The 12,604-nt window shown below is 43.5% G+C and overlaps 1 long non-coding RNA gene across 1 annotated transcript; it reads right to left on the bottom strand.

Annotated features, from left to right (window-relative positions):
* Nucleotides 1-7,356: 7,356 nt before the first annotated feature.
* LOC134037954 (uncharacterized) lies at nucleotides 7,357-11,352 on the bottom strand. The gene is made up of 2 exons (XR_009932614.1): nucleotides 10,918-11,352; nucleotides 7,357-10,874 (listed from the first exon to the last, which is right to left on the bottom strand). It is a non-coding gene; the product is annotated as an uncharacterized LOC134037954 (long non-coding RNA).
* Nucleotides 11,353-12,604: the final 1,252 nt, after the last annotated feature.

Below are 12,604 nucleotides of genomic sequence, written 5' to 3'. Positions count from 1 at the left end.
CCTATTTAGCTCTTCCAGAGTGAAATATTTCTTGGCAATCATACCTTTCAAACAATGTGCCAGCTCCACAGGAACCACACCTTCGAAAAGGTCGTGCAGGATGTCAGGTGGAAAGCCTGTGATAGGATGGAAATAAGAGAGATGGTCAGAGAGAACACAACTGTGTTTTACACCATACTTCTCTTCACTGTCATTTGTCAGTATTTCTTGAACAAGGTTATCATGCTGATCTTTGGTTCTCATCCTAAAAATACCAGTGACTGCATCTGATTCTTGCATTTCTGTCTGGCTGGCAAGACAAAATCTGCAAAAATATGTAGACCTGAAACTCTCATTGAAACCAGCTAGCCCATGGGCAGCAAGGTTATCAGCCACAACAGAGTAGACAGTGCCTTTCAGACAGTCACCGTATGTTTCAATGTAGACACCCACTTCTTCAAGAGTTTTTAGGTCTGTCAAGAGAGGTGCAAAAACTTTTGCATACCCAAACTGCCGTAGATCATTTGAATTGCACAAAAGTGCCAGTTGGATAGAGTGGAGGGCTGAGCGGTACTTAACTGGCAGGTTAGCTAATGTCCAATAAACCCCACACACTTTGTGGATCTTTTTTGATGTTCCCAGGGGGTTTGCAATCTCAAAATCATCAACATAAACAATTATTGATAATTTCTGACCCTCATCTGATAGTAGCAGATTTTCTTTGAAGTAGGAGCCATCACAGTATGACAAATACTGTCCAGGCTGTGAAGTGGTTTCTTGGACTCTCTCAAATACATCTGGTTTTTTCAACAGCATCTGCAAAGATGCGAGAATGGGCACATACATGTAGGTACGCTGTGATGAGTCAATAACATACTCAACTGGTTTCACAAATGGAAAGTTCTTCTCGCAGTACGTTTTTCTCCTCTTAGCAGTTGACAGTGGTCCTTCAGCTGTAACAGACAAATGCAAAACATTACTCTCTGACACTGCCTGGACAAGCTCGCTTAGAAATGTGTCAGTATACGGGCTGCCATGTTTTTCCAGTATCTTGATTACAGATTCTCTGATAAGAGGTTCTGACAATGAAAATAACTGATCAATATGCTCAATGATTTCCTGTGTTGCCCTCTGTGACACATGTAGATTAGTTTGCATTTTCAAAAAGAAAGCAGCTAGGTTGTACTGCAATTGCTCTGCTAATCTCTCAGTGGTAATGCCTGCTACTGGGCCAGTTTCATTTTCCTCTGAAAGCTCAACTGCATCCTGTTCAATGTCACTATCCTGGGAAACATTGAAGACATTTTGCACTACAACTGCCACATCATAGTCTGATTCATTTGGATGTTCTCTGCATTTGTGCGCATTGTATGTGGAGTAAACGTTTGTTTTAAACGTGCACGCGCTAAATGGACATGGCACCATTTCTTTCCGTCTTAAATGCCCCCTTAGATGAACATGCATGTCCCCCTCAACAAATGGTTGTTTAAAATCACACACAGGGCAATTAAATGCACGATTCGTAGTCAAATCATGACTGCCCCCACCAACCACTCTTTGCTCAGAATGTATTCTTGACAAATGTATCTTCAGCGAATTAAAAGTACTAAATGTACACATGCAGTTGTTATACAGGCAAGGTAACGGCGAAACGGTGGAATATTGGCCATGATAGAGCCTGTAATGTCTTAATAACTGTATTTTCAAAGCAGTAGAAAAACCACACAATTTACATTTCCACATAACTGAACGAATAGGGTTTTCTCTGTAAAATGGACCACGTGTCTGAAATCACGTTGTCGAGTGAAGGCTAAGTAGCATTCAAGCTAGCCTTAGCTTACATATTTTCACGGACATGCTGTGTCTTTTTAGGGTTGCTCCCTCGTTGTGTGCTTTCAAATTAATTTACTCAGTATATTTTTCTTTGCTCACGTTAGCTAACCGGGCTAAAAAAGAAAGGGAAACTAGCTAGGAGCTAGAGAGGAATTTAGGAAGCTAACCCGAGCAACAAAAAAAACTTACTCAGTCAGAAGCCAACTTGATAGCGATTATCAAATAAAATTAACGTTATAAAACAGTCCGGTCTATAACCAATGGAGCAGGAATTGTGGTGCTTGCAAGCTATAGCTAGTTTGCACAACTCAGTAAGCTAGCACATTTTCAGCTTCACACAACTCTAATTACAATTCAAACTGAATCACAAACGTGTAAGCAGTAATAAAATAAAACCTTCTGGTGAAGACTGCCCCGTATCTGTGTCCTGAGTGAATAAAAAATCGTTTTTTCGTCGACAATTATGCTGCGCAGCAAACTTCTCCGTCGCGTGAGTGCTGAGTGCAAACTGAGTGCTGAGCGCTGAGCGCGAACTATTTGAAATATTAAGCGCGAACTATTTGAAATAGTAACGGCCACGGTGCTGCGTTCACGGTGAGGTGAAAGGCAGGTTTACTGTCAACATTCTGGCCGGGCACAATGCAACACACTGGGTTATCCAAATGGAGAGTGAATAAAGGGCAGATTAAGACTACTTTCGATAAATCTGACTTTTTAATTACTGGTTTGGTGATATCAGATGCCTCGTTTTTTCCTACCAAAATATTTGATTTACTTGGGCCCTATTATAGGCCTACAAGGAAAATAAAAACATTCTCACACAGGCCTATGAGAAATCAGAGAGATAAAATAATGGCAATAAAAAAATGTAATTCTAATACCCTACTTATTTTCTTACGTGACACACTTCAAATGCTTTGGGAGATGATTTATAGAATATCAATAATTATTTCAATGCATTCTTTGGTTTACTTGGGTGCTCTATGATCATTTATAAACTGAAATAAAAAGAAACATTGAACAATCTTAAGCCATGCAGCATCATAAGATCATAAACCATAAAAAAAAAAAAAAAACTTTCAGGAACTGAGTTAATGGAATGAACTGGATTCACATCACCACTACTTAAAATTCTCCAAAAAATTAAGTCCACTCAAAAGGACTGAGTTATTACAACAATAATTCATTTTTGAGTTACATGAGATAAGTTGGAGTGAGTGACGCTAACTTTTTACCAAGATTAAGTTATGTTAACTTACTTCTTTTATTAAAATGTACTGTTAGGTTTTACAGTGCACTGAACTGTAAGTAAAGTACAAAAATAAAAAAAACTGTATTACATTTAGTCATTTAGCAGACGCTCTTATCCAGAGCGACTTACAGTAAGTACAGGGACATTCCCCCCGAGGCAAGTAGGGTGAAGTGCCTTGCCCAAGGACACAACGTCAGTTGGCATGACCGGGAATCGAACTGGAAACCTTCGGATTACTAGCCCGATTCCCTCACCGCTCAGCCATCTGACTCCCTGTATTACTTGTGAACAAATATCATTCTTTCTGTTTCCTCTTCTGAGCCTACACAGGTCACGTGAAAAATGACTTCAGCATATTTATATGTTTTACTTCATTTTCAGTGGAGAGGAGTGGCCCGAGTCCTGGCAACCGAAGGCGACCATACAACCTGTCACATCAATATAAATAAAAAAAAATCCATTCATCGTATTCATCTTAGCTACAATATGTTGAATAGGATGTGTGCAGGGTTTTTTTTTTTTCTTTCAGTAGGTTTGTTGGTGCCAAGTCTTATCAGGAACAGGAAATTATATTAAGAACTAGAGAGGATACAATTTCTGGGGAAATTGTGAGGGTGTGCTTGCGGCTGCCCCAGCTGCCCATAGTCTCCTGGTGTTTACTGATATCAACCATTCAGTGTGTTTTTACATTGGTTTTAGACAGCAAAGAAAATGTGTGTAGGTTGTTGGTCAACTCGTCCTGTTATCTGGTTACTAGGATTATAATTCCTTGAGAGCAACCATTAGTTGACATGTAGTTTTGTAAACTTGTAATAAACCATACAACCAACATTTCTTCCAGTTGATAGGCAACATATATAAAAAGCAACAGAAAGATAGCCTTGATTAAGCAAGATGATATATGGGAATGTTATTTAAAGAACATGTTTTTACCTTATTACATGACATTTGTGTAAAATTTCTCAAAATAAAATTCCATCAAAACTTATGTCCAGTATTCCAGGTTAGGATTTCCAGCAACAAGTCTATCTAAAATGGATATTCGATTTTCAAAAGTATTTTAAGCATCATATAGATTTGGGGTTAAGTGTCTCCCGCAAAAGGTATCAGATTTACACAAACAAATAAGTATTTAAAAAAGCACACTTGAAATCCCTTCTGGACAAGTTCAGGTTTATTTTTTAACAACTACAGGTACATTTAAATGATTTTATTATAAATACTGTCCTAAATGTTGTAAATGGTTATTACTGATACCCATGTAGCACCTGTATCATATTCAATGTGAATGGAATCACAAGAACATTGAGAACTGGTGCACTTTAATTTATCTGGATAATTGAGACTCGTACACACTTTTCCAGAATGACCAGAGGTGGGAATTAGAAATGGATCTGGAGTTGGTCACCAGTCAATGCTCTGCAGCTGCTCACTGCTCCTAGTGTAGAAGATGGATACTGAATATATACACATTTATAACATTTACACAAACTGTAACTAAATGAACATATTCTATAAATCTGGACGTGGTGCCTGATCACTGCTCCACAGCTGCCCACCGCACCTACTGAATAGAATGGGTGACAAAACAACAGACGTTAAAACATGAAACGTAACACAACATGATTGTAACACAATAAACATCAATGCATTATTTAGCGGGGGGTGTAAAAACATGAACTATAACAGAGTGGTGGGGGGGGTAGAATATCACTTTGTTTTAGAGGCTGGAGATGCTGCTGGGTTTTTGTGGGGCGTGAAACTTGGCTTAACAAGGAGTAGCCCTTTATTAGGGCCCCCTGTCTGTCACCAAGATCTCATTACAAAATACACCAGTTAAGTCTGTCAGTGCCGCACAGGCCCACTTGATCAGACAACGTGAATTGGAGGGTTGGAGACGTACTATCCCTATTGTGACTGGTTGGTTGTCGTGTGGTGGTGAGTCGCTTTGTTGGTCCTTTGTCATGGCGTGACAAATTGCTGCTGTGCTGTGATCTTGCGTTGATTTGGAAGGCTTTGAATGGCTGGTAGGTTGGTGTGGCGTGACATGATTCTGAGTTGGTTTTGAAGGCTGGAGATGATGGTGGGTTCTTGTGGCGTAGAGTTAGGTCTGTCAGTGCCGCACAGGCCCACTTGATCAGACAACGTGAATTGGAGGGTTGGAGGCGTACTATCCCTATTGTGACAAGTGCTGGTTGGTTGTCGTGTGGTGGTGAGTCGCTTTGTTGGTCCTTTGTCATGGCGTGACAAATTGCTGCTGTGCTGTGATCTTGCGTTGATTTGGAAGGCTGTTGAGTGGCTGGTAGGTTGCTGTGGCGTGACATGATTCTGAGTTGGTTTTGAAGGCTGGAGATGATGGTGGGTTCTTGTGGCGTAGAGTTAGGTCTGTCAGTGCCGCACAGGCCCACTTGATCAGACAACGAGGGTTGGAGGCGTATTATCCCTATGGTGACAAGTGCTGGTTGGTTGTCGTGTGGTGTTGAGTCGCTTTGTTGGTCCTTTGTCATGGCGTGACAAATTGCTGCTGTGCTGTGATCTTGCGTTGATTTGGAAGGCTTTGAGTGGCTGGTAGGTTGCTGTGGCGTGACATGATTCTGAGTTGGTTTTGAAGGCTGGAGATTATGATGGGTTCTTGTGGCGTAGCGTTAGGTCTGTCAGTGCCGCACAGGCCCACTTGATCAGACAAAAAAAAAGAAAAAAAGTCTGCTAAATGAATAAATGTCAATGTTGTGGCGTAGAGTTAGGTCTGTTAGTGCCGCACAGGCCCACTTGATCAGACAACGAGGGTTGGAGGCGTACTATCCCTATTGTGACAAGTGCTGGTTGGTTGTCGTGTGGTGGTGAGTCGTTTTGTTGGTCCTTTTTCATGGCGTGACAAATTGCTGCTGTGCTGTGATCTTGCGTTGATTTGGAAGGCTTTGAGTGGCTGGTAGGTTGCTGTGGCGTGACATGATTCAGAGTTGGTTTTGAAGGCTGGAGATGATGGTGGGTTCTTGTGGTGTAGCGTTAGGTCTGTCAGTGCCGCGCAGGCCCACTTGATCAGACAACGAGGGTTGGAGGCGTATTTTCCCTATGGTGACAAGTGCTGGTTGGTTGTCGTGTGGTGGTGAGTCGCTTTGTTGGTCCTTTGTCATGACGTGACAAATTGCTGCTGTGCTGTGATCTTGCGTTGATTTGGAAGGCTTTGAGTGGCTGGTAGGTTGCTGTGGCGTGACATGATTCTGAGTTGGTTTTGAAGGCTGGAGATGATGGTGGGTTCTTGTGGCGTAGAGTTAGGTCTGTCAGTGCCACACAGGCCCACTTGATCAGACAACGAGGGTTGGAGGCGTACTATCCCTATGGTAACAAGTGCTGGTTGGTTGTCGTGTGGTGGTGAGTCGCTTTGTTGGTCCTTTTGATGAAGAAAGTGTTTTGTCCGTCTCTTCATAAACGGAGTGACTAAGTTCAGTTGAGTTCTGGATTTTAATAAGTATTATCAATCTGCAGATTGGGAGAGAAAACCAGACCTCTGACAATAAATGACCACACAACACCAGGCTTAGGTCTCAATCATGTCTCTCTCAGCTCTGAAAGCCGGAGGACCATCTTTTATAGGGCACAGGAATGTAAACATAGATAGTGACAGTCAGGCTGTAATGACGTTACAACAGTCTCAGAGGAAGAGATTCACAGCTCCCAACACATGACCACTCAGACTAGAGAGATCATAGTTGGCGCTCTCCTTGTAGTCATGACCAAGGACGTTTACCCAGTACTTTCTCCTGATCACGAACATCTATTAACCCTGACACATAGACACCATCTACTCTTATTAATAGCAAGCTTACATGAGAACATACTAACTAGTATCCAATGACTAGTTATATTGATTAGTGAATAATGTAAGCACACAGGAAATCCCAATTTCTTCCACAGTCCCCCCTTTTGACGCTTAACGTCAACACAACAACCATTCATCAACTGTTTATCTGGGGCCTGCTGTAGTGCCTTACATTTCACAAGTTTCATACCATTTAAAAACCTTAACAATCAAACAATACAGTATCTGTAACTACTCAGCACAGCATATATGATTATAGGATTTGAAGAAATATTAGGTAGTACCCAATCACAGGTGAAAAGGTACAAAGTCATTGAAGTGAATAGCTTTTTGCTTAGTTTATCAATAGTTCTAGAAACATAGGCATATTTCTCTGCTGGACATACCCACTGGTCATGCTCTCGTGAGCTCAACACATCAGGGTATAGGTCAAACACTGTTCATTAAATTCAGAGTATTTCAAACAGTATAAAAAGTAATAAAGTAACCATCTTTAATTATTGTTAACTGATCTGTGGTCAAGGACAGATCTATTCACATTGCATACAGCATTGTATATCAGTTGGAAAATAGAAGGAGGCAAATGGCCATCTTTATTACATTGGCAAAATAGTCACTTGGTACTTGAGATTACATATCAGACATTTCAGTCATTCCCAGGGCAATAAAGTTATCATCAGTCTTGCTTGCTTTTGTCTGTGGCTTGATTTGGGCTACCATAATCTTACTGGCAGCCTTACGAAAACCTACTGCACAGCACTGTACACAGCAGGCAGTACACATCTTCCAAGCGCAAACCACAATCAGCACAACAACGATTAACATGCCCAATCCAGTGATTCCTATTTGAATGATAGTCGAAAAAGAAACCCCGAACAGAGGAGGTCAGTCAGCACAATTTCTAGCTTCAGGTTCCCCCAAAGCTGACATTATGTTTTAATGTAAGCAGCCATACTTGTGATATTAGCAGATTCATCGTGGATAAAAGTACAACAGTCATGACCTATCACAGCACAGCTACCTCCCTGAGCTGACAACAGATAATCCAGTGCCATACGGTTCTGGAGCACTACCTGCCTCATGGCCTTCATCTCAGACGCAACTGCAGTTAAGGCGTCGGCTGTCTCATTACCAATGGACTCCAACCCTACTGCTAAGCTCCTAATATCTCTAAAGGCAGTGATAACACCATACACAGGGAGAATGGCAACTGAAAACGTGAAAAGTGACTGAGTACTATTGAATCCACGTGATGTGATCCCAGCTTCTTAGCATCTGCATTAATAATACTTCTCTTGTGGCGGTGCCACCAATGTTTGGGAAAAGGGTGCAGGGGCAACCCATCTACAGGTCTGAGGGCTCCTACAATAAACCCAAGGTAACACGTTCCTGACCAGACGGCCGGCAGGAAATAATAAGCACTCTTAACACATACCCACATGGTGCCATTGTTAGCTGCACGACGAGACCAAAATGGTGATGCCCTTATACTTACAGGTCCATCTGCAACAGGCAAATCATGCAACAGGCTGTTAGCATACATACCACAGTGTGGTTACATGTATTTTTACCAAATACATTCCCATAATTATTTAAAGATTTAATCAACCATATACTACATCTTCTGTAGTATGCTAAAAGTGTAGGAATAGCATAGTCAGCAACATCAGGAATTTATGTCACCCGCCCAAATGGTATACAGGACAAGTAACATTGAACTCAGATACAATTGAACTTACAAATCATCCAGTAGAGTGTGAGCATACATAGAAACCGTATCCTTGCATGTATTTTTTCACTCTCACTGTACCACTATGCCATACACAAAACAATGCAGGTGGGGCATATTCAAGAGATGACTGACTTGTTCGACAGAACAGTCACATTTGTTACATCCAACCCTACACAAGGCCACTTCTTGACCTTACACATATCAGCCATTGACAGAGGGACATATATCCCTGGATAACCTCCAGAATGCTTGGGACTCTAACCACAAACCCTGCAAGGTCTGTCCCCTCTAATGCTGCGTCCAGTCATTTTTTCCCGTCCACGGAAAGGTGTTGTTGCACAGATTGTTCTTCATGTGTGCTTTATGATGAATCTCAATGTTCACATCAGTATAATTGGGAGCGTGCAATAGTGACTCTCGGTGTGGCTCATGTATGCGATGTCTGTGGACTCGTGCGTCCAGTATCAGTAAATGTCTGTCAGGTGTGTGCGTCAGTATGTCTGGATCTCATCTCTCATCGTAGCTCCGGCAGCGGCCTCGGTTTCCTTGAAACAACCGAAGGCCTCCACCACAGTATCCTCTCGTCCCCATTCTGGGTGCTGTCATCTGCTTCATGTAGAGGCCGGAGGAAGACTGAAAGTGTCTTCCCCTCTCCAGGCTCCTCTCTCTGGTTTCCCGTCTGGGTGCTGTCATCTGCTTCATGAATCACACATGGGGGAGAGAGGCACGGTAGCAACAGCAGCCCCTCTCTGGCTTTCTCCTCATGTGACTCACCTTTCGACGTCTTCAACACCTCCGGGTGGGTGCTCTTTGGGACCTCCTTCTCAGCACCCCTGGATTGGAGTGCTGGATGGCGGGATCCTGGTTTTGGCTCAAATCGGTCAGCTGGACTGGAGCCTGCTCCCGGATCAGCCGCTGCAAACGGGTCTCCACCCCCCTTGGTGTACTCCTGGAGGAGTAACCCAGTGGGGATGAGACAAATGACAAGTTGGAGCAGGCACCATTTGGAGGTGCACCTGCTCCTCCACCGACCCCTGGCTCTCCGTTGGGACCCTCCACCTTTACAGCTGTGTGAGTCACCAAGAGAAAACCAGGTATGGACCGGTCCATCTTGGTGAGAGGGCAGTCCTCCGTTTGTGCACTTTCACATAGTCTCCCGGTTGATAGGGATGACATGGCTCCCCAGCGGGCAGCTTTCACCTGTGAATGCACAACCCTGGTTGCTCTAGTTAGGGCAAAACAAAAGTTTAACATTGTATCATCCATCTGGTGGATATCCATCTGTTTCAATGATAGTGGGGGAGAGACAGGCAATTTCATTGGTCTCCCTAAAACTATCTTGTGTGGGGAAAGTCCATTCCTCCTCTGGGCTCATGGCCATATGAGCTAGTGGGAGTGCATCAGGCCATTTTAGGCCAGTCTCTTCACATATCTTGGCTAGTTTGTTTTTCAAAGTTCCATTTTGCCTCTCCACTGCCCCTGCAGACTGTGGGTGGTAGGGACAGTGAAAATGCTGGTTGATCTGGAGCGCTTTACAAAGTTCCTGAACAATTTGATCCGTAAAATGTGAACCTCTATCACTGGACAGTCTTGTGAGGATCCCATATCTACAGATCACATCTCTAATGAGAATCTTGGCTACCGTGGTAGCATCAGCTTTCCGACATGGGTAGGCTTCTACCCATTTCGAGAACATGTCAACAATTACAAGTACATACTCAAAATTACAACACTTGTTCATCTGAATAAAATCAATTTGTAAATGCATAAAAGGACCACTTGGTGGCGGGTGGGCTGCGTCTCTTCTCTTTGGTCCCTTTCCGGGATTATGCTGCTGGCAGGTATGACACTGAGCACAATGTTGCTCAGCCTTTGTGGAAAAACCAGGTGCAAACCAATCAGTATTTACTATTGAGACCATACCCCCCTTGCTCGTATGGGCACAGCCGTGCGCCATGCGAGCCAACCAAGGGAACAATGCACGTGGCGCCACCACGCGGCCGTCGGGGTGGCTCCACACTGCCGAAGTTGGATCTTTCACACGGCCATGGATAACCAACCATCCCTCTCAGTGTTATCAGCAGCGGCTCAAAGGTCCGCCACAACATGAAGAGAGGGAGTGCGTGTTTCCGGTTGCTGAGACACAAACAAATAGAGACCTGGGACACATCAGAGGAGTTGGCCGCAGCCTTTGCTGCTAAATCAGCTCTAGCATTTCCTCTTGAAACATCATCTGTATTGTTAGTATGAGCCTCACACTTAGTAACAATAGCTAGCTTTCTCTGTAGTAGTATTGCAGACAACAAATTATCAATCATCTTTCCATTCTTGATTGCTCCACCTGAGGAGTTAATGAAACCTCTTTCTCGCCATATGGCACCAAAATCGTGAGTAACTCCAAATCCATACCTCGAGTCAGTGTGAATATTTACGACCTTGCCTTCTGACAAACAACATGCCCTTGTCAAAGCAAAACTCTGCCTGCTGTGCAGTGCATTGTGGAGACAGTTTACCAGATTTGAATGTCTCACTGTCCGTGCAGACCGCATATCCGGAGTTTAGAGAGCCATCCCATTCTCGGGACAAAGATCCATCTACGTACAACACAAGTTCAGCATTATCCATAGGTTTGTCAAACATATCAGGTCTGGGTGTTAGCACTTTATCGACAACCATCTCACAGTCATGTGGTTCACCATCATCAGGGTTGGGCAACAATGAAGCTGGATTCAATGGGGAGCATCTATGGATTGTAATGTTACTTTTACAATGCGTTCACACTGCAGCGTTTTTTAACGCTCTGCATCGCTTGCCTTCCCACAGTACACCACGCTCGGGGGCGTGTTAGACAAGTTAATACAGAGTTGTAGTTCTCTAAGGTCACTGTTGTAGTCATGGCCAAGCGTGCAGATTTGGGTTCATGTACTCACAATATCGATCAAAATACCACTTTTACACAACATTTATGTAAGTGCAAGATTTTACTAGTGCAAGATTACAGTAGAATACATGTTACGCCACCGGTCACTCAACCAGTCGTTTGTAGGCTGGGCTAGCAGTGGCACAGAACAGTCACGTAATGTGACGAGACTGAATTTAAAAGTAGGCTATAAATAGGCTCGTCACATTAGTAACGTTGTTCTGAACAGAACTGGGTGTGCAGACACATACGAAAAGTTTCTCCTCCATCTTGAAATTGTGAAACCTAGAAATGTTTATCATGACCAAAGGTTGCTACGTTACAAGAAACAAGAAAACAATCCGATTGGCCAACGCTAGCGTTTTCACGCTCCTCATTTACATAAAGTTGAGAAAATCCAACTTGCAACGCTCCGCTCCGCTCCGCTCGCCTTCCCACAATGCCCTACGCGAGCGTCAACGCCTGGTTTCATTGAAAATGAATTGGAAGCCGACGCCACGCGTCGCCCGCTCCGCTGCAGTGTGAACGCACTGTTAGTCAACAATTACAGTTCATACTTTGTAGCTCTAGTGGCTGACAGGTGTTGAGTTTTGGTGCGTAACAGAAAAGCACTTACTGCATGAGGAACCATCACTGCCAAGGGCGACCCCAGCACTATATCTGAAGTTGCTTACACACATGTTGCCGCAGCACAGACTGCTCGTAAGCACAGGGGGAAACCTGCTGCCACAGTATCTAAAGAAGAACTCACATAGGCAATAGGCCTCTTAAGATTACCATACTGCTGGGTCAGTACACCCTGGTGTAGTCTGGCAGACCGAGAGCTGGCGCCTGGGCCCAGGCCTGCTTGAGAGATACAAATGATTTATCAGCTTCAGTTTTCCACAACAAATGAGTATCAGTCTCCTTCCTTAAGTCAAGGATAGGTCTAGCCAACACAGCATAATCAAGGATCTACTAACGACAATACCCGGCTGAACCTAGAAAAAGACTTGAGTTGTTTTGGTGTTCTAGGCTTCGGTATCCATCGGATGGCCTCCACTCTATCAGGCGTCAATAGATGCTCTG

Source organism: Osmerus eperlanus, chromosome 17, assembly GCF_963692335.1.
Source record: "Osmerus eperlanus chromosome 17, fOsmEpe2.1, whole genome shotgun sequence".
Classification (NCBI taxonomy): Eukaryota; Metazoa; Chordata; class Actinopteri; order Osmeriformes; family Osmeridae; genus Osmerus; species Osmerus eperlanus.
The sequence above is the reverse complement of the archived record's forward strand: the minus strand, read 5'-3'. Positions and strand labels throughout refer to the sequence as shown.